The following is a 14,005-nucleotide window of genomic DNA, read 5'->3' as shown; positions in this document are numbered from 1 at the left end:
CCCTCCCTCGTCCCCCTCTCCTCCCTCTCCTCCCTCCCTCCCTCTCCTCCCTCGTCCCCCTCCTCCTCCCTCGTCCCCTCTCTCCCTCTCCCCTCCTCGTCCCCCTCCTCCTCCCCTCGTCCCCTCTCCTCCTCCTCCCTCGTCCCCCTCTCCTCCCTCGTCCCCTCTCCTCCCTCCCTCGTCCCCCTCCCCCTCTCCTCCTCCCTCCCCCTCGTCCCCCTCTCCTCCTCATCCCCCTCTCCTCCCTCGTCCCCCTCTCCTCCCTCGTCCCCCTCTCTGTCAGTACTGTATAATGAGGGACCGTCAGTGATGTAAACGAAGCTAGACGGTTTTGTCAGTTTCGCTGTCAATCACGCAGACTAGGGTGTCAGATCTTCTCACTGAATGCCTGAGGAAAAACAGATTTGAGTCAGAACCAAAGCAGCCCAGCTTGTGAGTGGTAATCATAGTCCTGCTGTGTTAGTTATTCCTTCGTAAAGCTCATCACCGTAGGTTTTACAGCATATTGCAGTACTGCTAGATGTTAGGGCTGCTGGAACCTACTCCAGAATTCAAACAACAACAAAGTGGACACCCCATCACTTTTTCTGGTGATCAAATGAGGGACAGGGCTGGAGAAATGGAAACCCTCTCAAATGCATTGATGCATTTCTACGTTTATTGATAAGTGATGTTCTTTAAGAATCAGTTTAGCATTTAAATCATTCATTTGAAAGTAAAACAACGTTTTACCAATCCCAGATTTCCCCTTTAAAGTGTTGCATGTACTGTATCTAAGAATAGTTGTTTTCTTCAGGTTTGTGAGCTGAAATGTACTGTATCTAAGAATAGTTGTTTTCTTCAGGTTTGTGAGCTGAAATGTACTGTATCTAAGAATAGTTGTTTTCTTCAGGTTTGTGAGCTGAAATGTACTGTATCTAAGAATAGTTGTTTTCTTCAGGTTTGTGAGCTGAAATGTACTGTAAAAGAGGTCAGTGGTGGTTAAACACTGGTATACAGTTCAGGTCCCAGTGGGACCATTTTACACACATATGTGCCGACATATGTAGCTGTGCGACCCGGAATGCCTAGAAAAACAAAGGATTCTGTCTCTATTGTCTCAAATATTTTTCATTGTGCTCCTAAATGTCTTTGTGTGCGTCTACATTTTCCAACTTCGGCACGCACGTGCTCCTTGTAAAAAAGAAAAGGTCAGCGCAGAGGTCTGGGTGAGTGATATACATTTCAGGTCACTGGGACACCGTTAACCCTCTGGGACCAGACACTATAGAAAAACATAGATATGAAGATTCAATGGGGACTTTGTAAACATTCGGCAGCAAGGCATTTTTCAAGACAAGTTTTCTACTTTCTGAACTACTCACCCGCACCTGGGATTTATATTCATCCATCTCCACGGCTACGGCTGCTGGGAAATCTGTTGGTGACCAATGACAGAGAAGGTTTTGTACCCTACACTACATTACCAAAATGTCAGGCACAGATGTTGGGTGATTAGGTGTGGTTTGCAGTCGGCGTTCCAATTCATCCCAAAGGTGTTTGATTGGGTTGAGGTCAGAGCTCTGTTATGGCCCGTCAAGTTCTTCCACACCGATCTAGACAAACCATTTCAGTATAGACTTCGATTTGTACATGGGGGCATTGAAACAGGACAATGCTCTTGCCACAAAGTTGGAAGCACCGAATCATCTAAAATGTAATTGTATGCTGTAGCGATAAGATTTCCCTTCACTGGAACTAAGGGGCCTAGCCCGAACCATGAAAAACAGCCCCAGACCATTATTCCTCTTCCACCAAACTTTACAGTTGCACTATGCATTTGGGCAGGTAGTGTTATCTTGGCATCCGCCAAACGCAGATTCGTCCGTCGGACTGCCAGATTGTGAAGTGCGATTCATCACTCCAAGAGAACGCGTTTCCACTGCTCCAGAGTCCAATGGCGGTGAGCTTTACACCACTACAGCCAACGCTTGACATTACGTATGATGATCTTAGACTTGTGTGCAGCTGCTCGGCCATGGAAACCTATTTCGTGGAGCTCCTGACAAGCAGTTCTTGTGCTGACGTTGCTTCCAGAGGCAGTTTTGAACTTTGTAGTGAGTGTTACAACCGAGGACAGACGACAAGACCTTATTATGTGGTCACTCACATTTCCATGGAAACTCCTACCAGACACAAGTGCAATGGCCATCTTATTTTGATCCTTATTTTATCCTCTAGGGGAGTCGAGGAAAAACAGCGAAAACAACGCAATTATATAACTCACAAACACAATTTGCATTTCCTTCTCATGTCCTCTAAATATAACTTTCAAAAGTAACGTTTAATTACACACTTTTTAGTATTTTTTATTTCCGCTGCATTGAGGCGGAGGGTTTTTGAAGTCGCTCAGGCATTTTCTATATATTTTTCTTCTTTTCGGGCTGTAATTACACACGTTGATCTGAGAAGTGGAGAGAAACTTTCAAGCACTCCCATTTAAACACATGTACCTGGAGACTCGGTTAAGAACATCACCTAACTCTCAGCATTAGAAAGATGGTTGGAAAACATGAACTATGTTCAATATAGCGCTTTTTGACAGTTATTTTCATCTTTTTTAATAAAGATATGTAAAAAAAAATTGACTAGGCATTATATCAAATATGATCAGACTTGGCCTCAATTACTATTTGAAATCTTTCAAATACTTTTTTTGCCTGTCTGGTGGACGAGGTTTGACGTTTTGAGACTATTCGATTGGTTTATTAAACCAGGCCATATTATTCGACTGGAAATGATGTCGGCTAGTTGTGGTAATAACATACAGTAACTCCCTGGGGGAAAGACAAGTCATATGAATCATCCCAGCCTGTCTTCAGTTTACTTCTCTCTCTCTCTCTCTCTCTCTCTCTCTCTCTCTCTCTCTCTCTCTCTCTCTCTCTCTCTCGGTAAAGAAAACAATCATGACTCATCACTTTTCAATTAGCGGTTAAATCGGCGCTAATTCATTAATTAATTTAAGTGCTCAGGTGGAACCAAACACTGCCTGAATCGGATCCCCAGGGGAACCAGAAGGGCGCAACACCACTCAAACAGCTCTCCTCTGGAGTTTCAAACAGGAACCAAAATAAGATGGCAGAACACAAGCTTTGATCATTCCGTGAAACACCAGCCTATTTTCCCCCTATAAACAAATCATCAAATGGCCCTTTAATTAATGAAGGGAAAAACATCCTCTCTAAGTCTAAGATACCATCCACTGGTACTGTGCAACATTAAAGAGCCACTGTTTTAGTCAAGATGCTATCGTTGGACAGATCCTTTAAAGTCAGAATAATTAAATTCAAGGGAAGGCCCCTCCAGTGCCGCCACCTACCTAATCAAGGAAGATGACGTTAAACTTGTGAATATTTTTATCCTCTGGAAAACTTTATCCAGCCCTCATCTTAGTCTTCGAGCCCATATCCTTGGAGAGGCTTCCTTTAACCACCAGAAACGTCGGAGACGGCAACAGCCGCGTTGCCGCAGGGACCACAGCTCTTGTGCTTAGTCGGGTGTGTTCGCCAAAAATAGCCCAGTGGAGACGTTACAGGGGCGTTGCCGGGGCGACGGGCTATTTTATACCTGACTCTAACAACGAGCTCGGCTCCCGACAACCTAAGAAGAAAGCCGGTGCCAGAGGTTAGCGAGGTTACAGAGGAAATCAAGGCCTCGTTTACATATCCCATCCCTCCCTTGTTGTGGTCTCCGCAGAGATGAGTCGAGAGAATCGCAACTTTTTCCGCCTTCCTTTTGTGTGTAACTCACAGAACAAAATGACATTTATTTTTAGTTGTCTTTGAACATAACAGTAGCTGCAGGTGTGGCTGCACTGTGAGACCCAGCCGTGCCGTAAATGTATACATCAATATATATATATGCAGACCCCACCTCGTCAACAAAGCAACAAACACCATCTCCCAGGGTGGGGTGTCATTAAAATAAATTGCTGTGTACACCGGGCGGAGACGCGGTGTGGAGCGCTGAGCTGCGAAACAAGGGATGTTTAAAACGCAGACCCAGAGCCTCTGTCCCTCTGAGGAGAGTGATGCGGCTTTGAGGGAAAAGCACACTTTGTACGCTGTAATTAACACCCCGCTGGGTTGTGTGTGCGTCTCTCACGACTCACTGCCATTCTCCCAACTACCATCTCCACCACCTCTGGGTCTGGGCCCAGTTGGTCATGTGACGCAGGTGAAAAACCCAGGAAGCGGCGGTTGAGGTCAGCTGGGGCGCCACCATTTTGTGTGCCCAGTTGGGACGCCACAAGGTTCCCACCTATTTCAACCATAACTGAAACAGTGATTCTACATTACTGAACTGTATTCTTGTGACTGTCAGCTGTGGCATAGAGAAACACACACTGCCCTCGCCGCCATGGTTACTTCATAATCACAAACCCTTATTATAATCGTCCTATAATATATTCTAGTCTTCTCTTCTCTGTTGTCGTGTTACAATAGCTGTCTCTGCAAGCCTTCAACGTGACCGAGCCCATCTATTGTGATTAGAGAGGATTTGTTTCCTAACCAACCTCTATAAAACGTATTAAACTCACCACACTGAGACTCATTAGACAGTGAATATCTTGTCTCCATCTATACACACCAGACAGAAAGCATATTGTTTTCATTCGTTTAAAATATCGCCGGAGTGATGAGAATAGCAATGTTGTTAGGGACTGAAGGGAATCAGCCAACGAGGAGTATAAAGAACTAGTTGGAAAGCAGCCACTGAAGGCGAGAAGAGAAGAAGAGATGTATTCATTTATTTTTTATATTAACATCCTCTACAGGTATTGTACTATCAACCACCATGCCCCACCTCGGCCATTTTATAATTAGCCGGTTGATAGCAAATGGCTCTTTTGAGAGAGGGAGAGAGGGTGGGAGAGAGAGGGAGTTCATTTTTGTGCATGGTGTTAACTGTCCTCTCCTGAGCAGCGTGGTGGAGAGACATTTTCAGGGAAGAGATGTAAGAGTCATTCCCTCACACAACTGTCAAGAATCAATTTACGCTTTGCCACTTTCTGACTGAGAGACGCTAGAGGACCAGGGTTTTATGTACTGGGGAATGGATAGTACTGAGGTTCCACTGTCCCTGACTGGACCAGGGTTAAATGTACTGTGGAATGGATAGTACTGAGGTTCCACTGTCCCTGACTGGACCAGGGTTAAATGTACTGTGGAATGGATAGTACTGAGGTTCCACTGTCCCTGACTGGACCAGGGTTAAATGTACTGGGGAATGGATAGTACTGAGGTTCCACTGTCCACCAGGGTTAAATGTACTGTGGAATGGATAGTACTGAGGTTCCACTGTCCCTGACTGGACCAGGGTTAAATGTACTGTGGAATGGATAGTACTGAGGTTCCACTGTCCCTGACTGGACCAGGGTTAAATGTACTGTGGAATGGATAGTACTGAGGTTCCACTGTCCCTGACTGGACCAGGGTTAAATGTACTGGGGAACGGATAGTACTGAGGTTCCACTGTCCCTGACTGGACCAGGGTTAAATGTACTGGGGAATGGATAGTACTGAGGTTCCACTGTCCCTGACTGGACCAGGGTTTTATGTACTGGGGAATGGATAGTACTGAGGTTCCACTGTCCCTGACTGGACCAGGGTTACATGTACTGGGGAATGGATAGTACTGAGGTTCCACTGTCCCTGTCTGGACCAGGGTTAAATGTACTGGGGAATGGATAGTACTGAGGTTCCGCTGTCCCTGACTGGACCAGGGTTAAATGTACTGGGGAATGGATAGTACTGAGGTTCCGCTGTCCCTGTCTGGACCAGGGTTAAATGTACTGTGGAATGGATAGTACTGAGGTTCCGCTGTCCCTGTCTGGACCAGGGTTAAATGTACTGTGGAATGGATAGTACTGAGGTTCCACTGTCCCTGACTGGACCAGGGTTAAATGTACTGGGGAATGGATAGTACTGAGGTTCCACTGTCCCTGACTGGACCAGGGTTAAATGTACTGGGGAATGGATAGTACTGAGGTTCCACTGTCCCTGACTGGACCAGGGTTAAATGTACTGGGGAATGGATAGTACTGAGGTTCCACTGTCCCTGACTGGACCAGGGTTAAATGTACTGGGGAATGGATAGTACTGAGGTTCCACTGTCCCTGACTGGACCAGGGTTTTATGTACTGGGGAATGGATAGTACTGAGGTTCCACTGTCCCTGACTGGACCAGGGTTAAATGTACTGGGGAATGGATAGTACTGAGGTTCCACTGTCCCTGTCTGGACCAGGGTTAAATGTACTGGGGAATGGATAGTACTGAGGTTCCACTGTCCCTGACTGGACCAGGGTTAAATGTACTGGGGAATGGATAGTACTGAGGTTCCACTGTCCCTGTCTGGACCAGGGTTAAATGTACTGGGGAATGGATAGTACTGAGGTTCCACTGTCCCTGACTGGACCAGGGTTAAATGTACTGGGGAATGGATAGTACTGAGGTTCCACTGTCCCTGACTGGACCAGGGTTAAATGTACTGGGGTATGGATAGTACTGAGGTTCCACTGTCCCTGACTGGACCAGGGTTAAATGTACTGGGGAATGGATAGTAATGAGGTTCCACTGTCCCTGTCTGGACCAGGGTTTTATGTACTGGGAATGGATAGTACTGAGGTTCCACTGTCCCTGACTGGACCAGGGTTAAATGTACTGGGGAATGGATAGTACTGAGGTTCCACTGTCCCTGACTGGACCAGGGTTAAATGTACTGGGGAATGGATAGTACTGAGGTTCCACTGTCCCTGTCTGGACCAGGGTTAAATGTACTGGGGAATGGATAGTACTGAGGTTCCGCTGTCCCTGACTGGACCAGGGTTAAATGTACTGGGGTATGGATAGTACTGAGGTTCCACTGTCCCTGACTGGACCAGGGTTAAATGTACTGGGGAATGGATAGTACTGAGGTTCCACTGTCCCTGACTGGACCAGGGTTAAATGTACTGGGGAATGGATAGTACTGAGGTTCCACTGTCCCTGACTGGACCAGGGTTAAATGTACTGGGGTATGGATAGTACTGAGGTTCCACTGTCCCTGACTGGACCAGGGTTAAATGTACTGGGGTATGGATAGTACTGAGGTTCCGCTGTCCCTGACTGGACCAGGGTTAAATGTACTGGGGAATGGATAGTACTGAGGTTCCGCTGTCCCTGACTGGACCAGGGTTAAATGTACTGGGGAATGGATAGTACTGAGGTTCCACTGTCCCTGACTGGACCAGGGTTAAATGTACTGGGGAATGGATAGTACTGAGGTTCCACTGTCCCTGTCTGGACCAGGGTTAAATGTACTGGGGAATGGATAGTACTGAGGTTCCACTGTCCCTGACTGGACCAGGGTTAAATGTACTGGGGAATGGATAGCACTGAGGTTCCACTGTCCCTGACTGGACCAGGGTTAAATGTACTGGGGAATGGATAGTACTGAGGTTCCACTGTCCCTGACTGGACCAGGGTTAAATGTACTGGAGAATGAATAGTACTGAGGTTACACTCTGACTCCCTGACTCGTTTTTCCTCACTTTGCTCACCAATGGCTGTGTCCTAAATGGCACGCTATTCCCTTTATATTATAGTGCACTACTTTTGACTAGAACCCTATGGGCCCTGGTCAAAAGTAGTGCACTGATTAGGGTGTGAGTTGGGACACAACCCAAGTATGATGAAGCCCTATATAATTTTCCTCTTCTGGTATAATTGGTGGATTTCACAGTAGAATTCTACTTAATATAATACATGTACATACTGGTCAAAAGTAGTGCACTCAATGGAGATTGGGCTGCCATTTGGGATGCATGCCAAGATGTTGAATCATCAGCCTGAAGAATATCCAAACTCCCCTTCAGATCCCATTAATAATGGATGGCCACAAGGGGTTGTAGAGTTATCTTCACTAGACTGATGTATGGTGGCTGGGGTGTCATGAATCAACATGAAATGCAATAAAACCAGCACCGCTAAAAGCATGTTATTTTATATGGGGCCGCGAGCTGACTTCTGGTCATGTGATATCTCTGACAGACTCTTATCGGCCACGCTTTAGGGTCTCTGAGTATTTGATATTTCATGTTAGGGACGTAGCGAGAGAGGGCGCGACTCAAAACAATGTTAATATTCAGAAGAGATCATCAATTTTGACCCGAGGGCAGTGAATTAAAAGTCATTTTGTGGAAAAAGACCAGTTATACCCTCATAAAAATGCAGCCTCTTCTGGTGTTGATGTCTGAATATTAAAAAAAAAACACTTTTGGGCTCATTAGAGAGCTATTGTCTTAATAAGAAGTAGGTTTTCTCATGCAGAGTTCTAGTTTTCAATAGCATTGTTAACAATGGGCCGTGTAAACTGTGGTCTTGTTCCGTTCACCACGGCTGCGTCCCAAATAGCACCCTATTCCCTATATAGAGCACTGCTTTTGACCACAGGCCTGTAGACGGGTTAGCTGACAACCTTAGGAAAACAATGTGCGCGTCAGTGGGGCAGAATGCGGTGTGTTGTTATGGTTCTGAACGGCCAAATCCCTAGAAACAATGACAAGAAACGACCATCGTAGCTGACTCGTTTCAGCTAGTTGTATCGTGTTCTTGATGCCATGTCTTGTTTTGAGGAGTTTTGACTGGTGTCACAATATGGTGTCGCAAAATATGTGCTAGCTAGCAAACTCTAACGATGTATTTGAGAGACAACAAGTGCTGATTGTGCAAATGTATTTATGTTTTCAATAACCATCGGAAACTAAATAAAGTTTACGTGTTGTCAACATTCTAAGCCAACCCTGTCAGTTTTGCCCCATAGTTGCCCCACCCCTCGGTGTTGTTGCTAACCAACCATCCAGTCTATGGAACCTTGTCAAAAGTAGTGCACTACAAAGGGAAAGGGCTGCCATTGGGGACATAAATTTTGAAATGCTTCACCAGCATATTATTCTAGCCCGCTAATATTGGCACGTACCGTGGGTTTCTCCCTTAAATGTAATCCAACAATAAAGTCGCGGCTGGAACAGTCACGTAACGTTTAGCAAACCTGTTATTATTTTACAAGTGTTTCAATTCCTGGGCTACATTTAAAAAAAGATGATTGTTCTTGCAAGTAATAGAGAAAAACATGAAATTGCCCCCAAGTTTAGTTATTGCTATTCTTAAAGTGTGTCTGTTGCAGCTAAACTCCTGGTGTTATTGGAAGAGGTCTGCAGGGTGGGAGAAACTAGGAAACATTGGAGCTCCGGACAATTGGACATTAGGGGTTAGTGTAGTGGTGTACAGTCTCTCTCTCTCTCTCTCTCTCTCTCTCTCTCTCTCTCTCTCTCTCTCTCTCTCTCTCTCTCTCCATCTCTCTCACTACAGCCTTTGCAATGCGTGGGCTGTATTTAAAGATGGCCTCCCGTAAAATGTTGAAAGGGTGATAATGGAAACTGCCTGGGGGTGGCAGTTTGACAAACAAGTGTTATTAAAGAAATGGTTTTATCAATGTGTTTATGGCTTACGCTGCCCTGCCACATTACAGGGGTTGGGGATATGAGTCTGTACCAATAAATGTGTTTTTATCGTTCTTCTCTTTTGGTCTTTTTTGAAAGTCTGCAGTGAATATGAGGGAAAAGGATGGGGGGGGGTCGTTCCTGTTCCTGGTTTTTCATTCATGCTGTAACTCTCCTCAGTTGATTTCTCAATCAGTACAAACCCTTGCTGTGTTTGTATGGCTGCTAATGATGACCGGTGAAGATAGTTTTTCTTATTCTTTTGTTGTTCTTTTTTTTTTCTTCCGTGGACTTGCTGCCTGTCTGGCCAGTTTAACAGTCGTTAAATGACTGGCGCTTCCTGGGGAGTCTGGGTAATGTGGTCCCCGCGGCCCACTTCCTGTCAGTCCTGTCGTCTGGGTAACAAGGGATGTCATGTTTTTGACGCGTTTTTCCGTGAAAGTGCTGCACCTTAACGATAAGCCGTGTGCAGCCGGGGACAGTTCTGATAGGTGGGTGATGAAGCGACGTGGACATACAGGTGGGGGATATTGAAACGCGACGCTAAGGAACTGACTGGCTGGCAGACTTGACTGATATTCATACTTTTGCTACTAAAGCTTCATCTCCTTGCTCAACATGCAACCCCACCCACCTCAGTAATGGAAGCGCGATTCCTCCTTTGAGACAAATTGTATGAATGTCAAACGTAATTAAACTTCTTTCCACGGACATCACCCGTTTAATTGCCTCAAATGACGGCGGATTATGAAGTTAAATCGATTATCTTCCAACGGCGGTAGAGCACTTCAGGTTCTTTGCCTTAACAGTATGAATATTAAATGATGAATTAGAAAGGAAATCATAAAGAGGCTGCCGGTCGCAGCACTACGGGAGAAATACAGGCCAGTCAGTCCTTGTCACTCCCCACATAACCTCCCCAACACTAGCATGCATAGGGTCACATTGAGTAGAACAGGCAATGTTGTGCTATTGACCGGCAGTGTTTGTGTAAGCTCTCTTCTCTGTGAGGCGAGGCGTCCTAATGCTGCGTGATGTATCACTATCGTCAGTGAACAGCAGGGGTAGTGATGAGGTGGAGGACCTGAGGAGAACCTGGAACGCTGGAAATTGACTTTTCTCATCCCCTGGGCTGAGAGGAACTAAGAGGGGAATGGAGCTGACCCCTGAAAATAATAACAGACAGACACACAGACAGACAGACAGACAGACAGACACACAGACAGACAGACAGACACACAGACAGACAGACAGACAGACAGACAGACAGACAGACACACACACACACAGACAGACAGACAGACAGACATGCAGACAGACAGACAGACAGACAGACAGACAGACAGACAGACAGACATGCATGCATACAGACAGACACACGTGTCAGTGCCACATGGCGCCGGCCGACAGTGCAGAGAATGTACTGCATGAGGTCACATGTAAACACTCATACACTTTCCCAGAATCACACACGCATCACTATCATTCATTCACATAGGGTCTGTCAAACATGTATAGGACACACACACACTGATACGTAAGAGAAGGTGAGGACGTTGAGTGGGCCTTTTAAAAGTCGACTGGAGGACTATGCGTTCCTTTCCCAAAGGGAGAGCATAATCACCAGGATATCATCTATCATGGACGTCACTGTGTTACTCTGCATGTCTACACACACTCTCTCAAACAGTCTCTCATTCTCACACACACACGCGCGTTCTCTCTCTCTTACCCACACAACCAAGGTCCAGCTCAGTAGGCCTGTTATGTAGCTGTTTGTAATAAATCAACAGGCCAAAAATGAACCTTTTAATTAAGGTTTTATAGGATCGTTAAGCCACACTTAAGCCGTGATTTATAAATGTTTACAAAGGGCTCCGGAGTGTGTCGGCTAATATTAAAATGGACATAAAAAAATGGACAATGGTATTTGTATGATCTATAACAGTCATATCTGTCCGTCTCTATATATCAACCGCTCAACGACATAATGGTGATCCTGATCTTTCCCTGCAATCTTCTCATTAGCATAATCAACACAATGCCTCATGGGATATCGAACCAGTGGGAATAGATTTCTGCTGTAATTGCCTCTTGTCTGAAGATGGACTCATTTGTAGTTTGTTATCCTAGCCTTTCGTTTCAGGAGCTAGTTACCGTTGGTCTCTGCAGGTAACGTTCTCACAGGTCAGTCCAACAAAAGATTCCATTGCAAATGTACTCGTTAAATAATGAAGACTTGAATAACCAACATGGTCTATTTGAAATATGGGGATATTTAACCCTTGCCGTTATATGTCACCTCTGCTGGTGTATCTGGAGTAACTTAAAAGTGAAGAGATGTGTTGAAGATGGTGCTATTGTTTTCTACAATTGGTCTCATCAGCAGCTATTCAGTGTGGGGCCCTTTCTGTTCTTTTCTAGTAGTACTTCGTTAGCCCAGCACCAAGTTTTTGAAGGATGTGTGTATGACCACAAACTTCATCAGCAGCTTACAATGGTACAACACGGGTCTAATACCGAAGGGAGAAAACCTCCAGCATCTTTGGTTTCTGTTTTGTCATTTATGTATTTATACTACTTTATTTCTCCTGCACTCTGTATTAGGTTTCAGCATTTGTTGCCACACAAGATTCACAGCGTTTCTGCTGGCCCGGTGCTTTTCATGCTTGGAGGATCTGCAATGTAACTCTGTCACCAGGACAGGTTAGGACTTTGGATGAACAAAGGACAGGTTAGGACTGGGGGGACAGGTTAGGGCTGTGGGGGACAAAGGACATGTTAGGACTGGGGAGGAACAAAGGACAGGTTAGGACTGGGTGGGACAAAGAACAGGTTAGGGCTGGGGGACAAAGGACAGGTTGGGACTGGGGGGAGGGCAGGTTAGGGCTGTGGGGGACAAAGGACATGTTAGGACTGGGGAGAAACAAAGGACAGGTTAGGACTGGGTGGGACAAAGAACAGGTTAGGACTGGGGTGGAACAAAGGACAGGTTAGGGCTGGGGGGGACAAAGGACATGTTAGGACTGGGGTGGAACAAAGAACAGGTTAGGACTGGGGGGGACAAAGAACAGGTTAGGGCTGGGGGGGACAAAGGACATGTTAGGACTGGGGTGGAACAAAGGACAGGTTAGGGCTGGGGGGGACAAAGGACATGTTAGGACTGGGGTGGAACAAAGAACAGGTTAGGACTGGGGGGACAAAGAACAGGTTAGGACTGGGGGCAAAGAACAGGTTAGGACTGGGGGGACAAAGGGCATGTTAGGACTGGGGTGGAACAAAGAACAGGTTAGGACTGGGGTGGAACAAAGGACAGGTTAGGGCTGGGGGGGACAAAGGACATGTTAGGACTGGGGTGGAACAAAGAACAGGTTAGGACTGGGTGGGACAAAGAACAGGTTAGGACTGGGGGACAAAGTACTTGGGGGAAAAGGACAAGTTAGGACTGGGGGGACAAAGGAGCAGGTTAGGACTGGGGGCGGAACAAAGGACAAGTTAGGACTGGGGGAGACAAAGGAGAGGTTAGGACTGGGAGAGACAAAGGACAGGTTAGGACTGGGTGGGAGACAAAGGACAGGTTAAGACTGGAGGGGTCAAAGGACAGGTTACGTCTGGGGAGGACAAAGGACAGGTTGGACTGGGGGAGACAAAGGACAGGTTAGGACTGAGAGAGACAAAGGACAGGTTAGGACTGGGTGGGAGACAAAGGACAGGTTAAGACTGGAGGGGACAAAGGACAGGTTAGGACTGGGGAGGAACAAAGGACAAGTTAGGACTGGGGGGGGACAAAGAACAGGTTGGGACTGGGGGGGGGGGACAGGTTAGGGCTGTGGGGGACAAAGGACATGTTAGGACTGGGGAGGAACAAAGGACAGGTTAGGACTGGGTGGGACAAAGAACAGGTTAGGACTGGGGGGACAAAGAACAGGTTAGGACTGGGGGACAAAGGACATGTTAGGACTGGGGTGGAACAAAGAACAGGTTAGGACTGGGGTGGAACAAAGGACAGGTTAGGGCTGGGGGGGACAAAGGACATGTTAGGACTGGAGGGGTCAAAGGACAGGTTACGTCTGGAGGAGGACAAAGGACAGGTTGGACTGGGGGAGACAAAGGACAGGTTAGGACTGAGAGAGACAAAGGACAGGTTAGGACTGGGTGGGACAAAGAACAGGTTAGGACTGGGGGGACAAAGTACTTGGGGGAAAAGGACAAGTTAGGACTGGGGGGGAGGACAAAGGAGCAGGTTAGGACTGGGGGCGGAACAAAGGACATGTTAGGACTGGGGTGGAACAAAGAACAGGTTAGGACTGGGGTGGAACAAAGGACAGGTTAGGGCTAGGGGGACAAAGGACATGTTAGGACTGGGGTGGAACAAAGAACAGGTTAGGAATGGGTGGGACAAAGAACAGGTTAGGACTGGGGGACAGAAGTACTTGGGGGAAAAGGACAGTTAGGACTGGGGGGACAAAGGAGCAGGTTAGGAC

General features: G+C 46.6%; 1 long non-coding RNA gene across 6 annotated transcripts; it reads left to right on the top strand.

The window, feature by feature from the left end:
* Positions 1-482: 482 nt before the first annotated feature.
* Positions 483-9,367, top strand: LOC127926019 (uncharacterized). 6 transcript variants are annotated; one of them, XR_008123113.1, is made up of 4 exons: positions 483-5,283; positions 5,682-5,797; positions 6,783-6,840; positions 7,189-9,367. It is a non-coding gene; the product is annotated as an uncharacterized LOC127926019 (long non-coding RNA). The 6 variants fall into 6 exon arrangements; XR_008123112.1 differs by having other exon boundaries at positions 7,131-9,367; XR_008123111.1 differs by lacking the exons at positions 483-5,283; positions 5,682-5,797 and adding exons at positions 5,850-6,145; positions 6,204-6,319; positions 6,378-6,551 and having other exon boundaries at positions 6,783-9,367.
* The last annotated feature ends 4,638 nt before the right edge of the window (positions 9,368-14,005 follow it).

Source organism: Oncorhynchus keta, unplaced genomic scaffold (genome assembly GCF_023373465.1).
Source record: "Oncorhynchus keta strain PuntledgeMale-10-30-2019 unplaced genomic scaffold, Oket_V2 Un_contig_6617_pilon_pilon, whole genome shotgun sequence".
In the NCBI taxonomy this organism is placed as follows: Eukaryota; Metazoa; Chordata; class Actinopteri; order Salmoniformes; family Salmonidae; genus Oncorhynchus; species Oncorhynchus keta.
The sequence above is the reverse complement of the archived record's forward strand: the minus strand, read 5'-3'. Positions and strand labels throughout refer to the sequence as shown.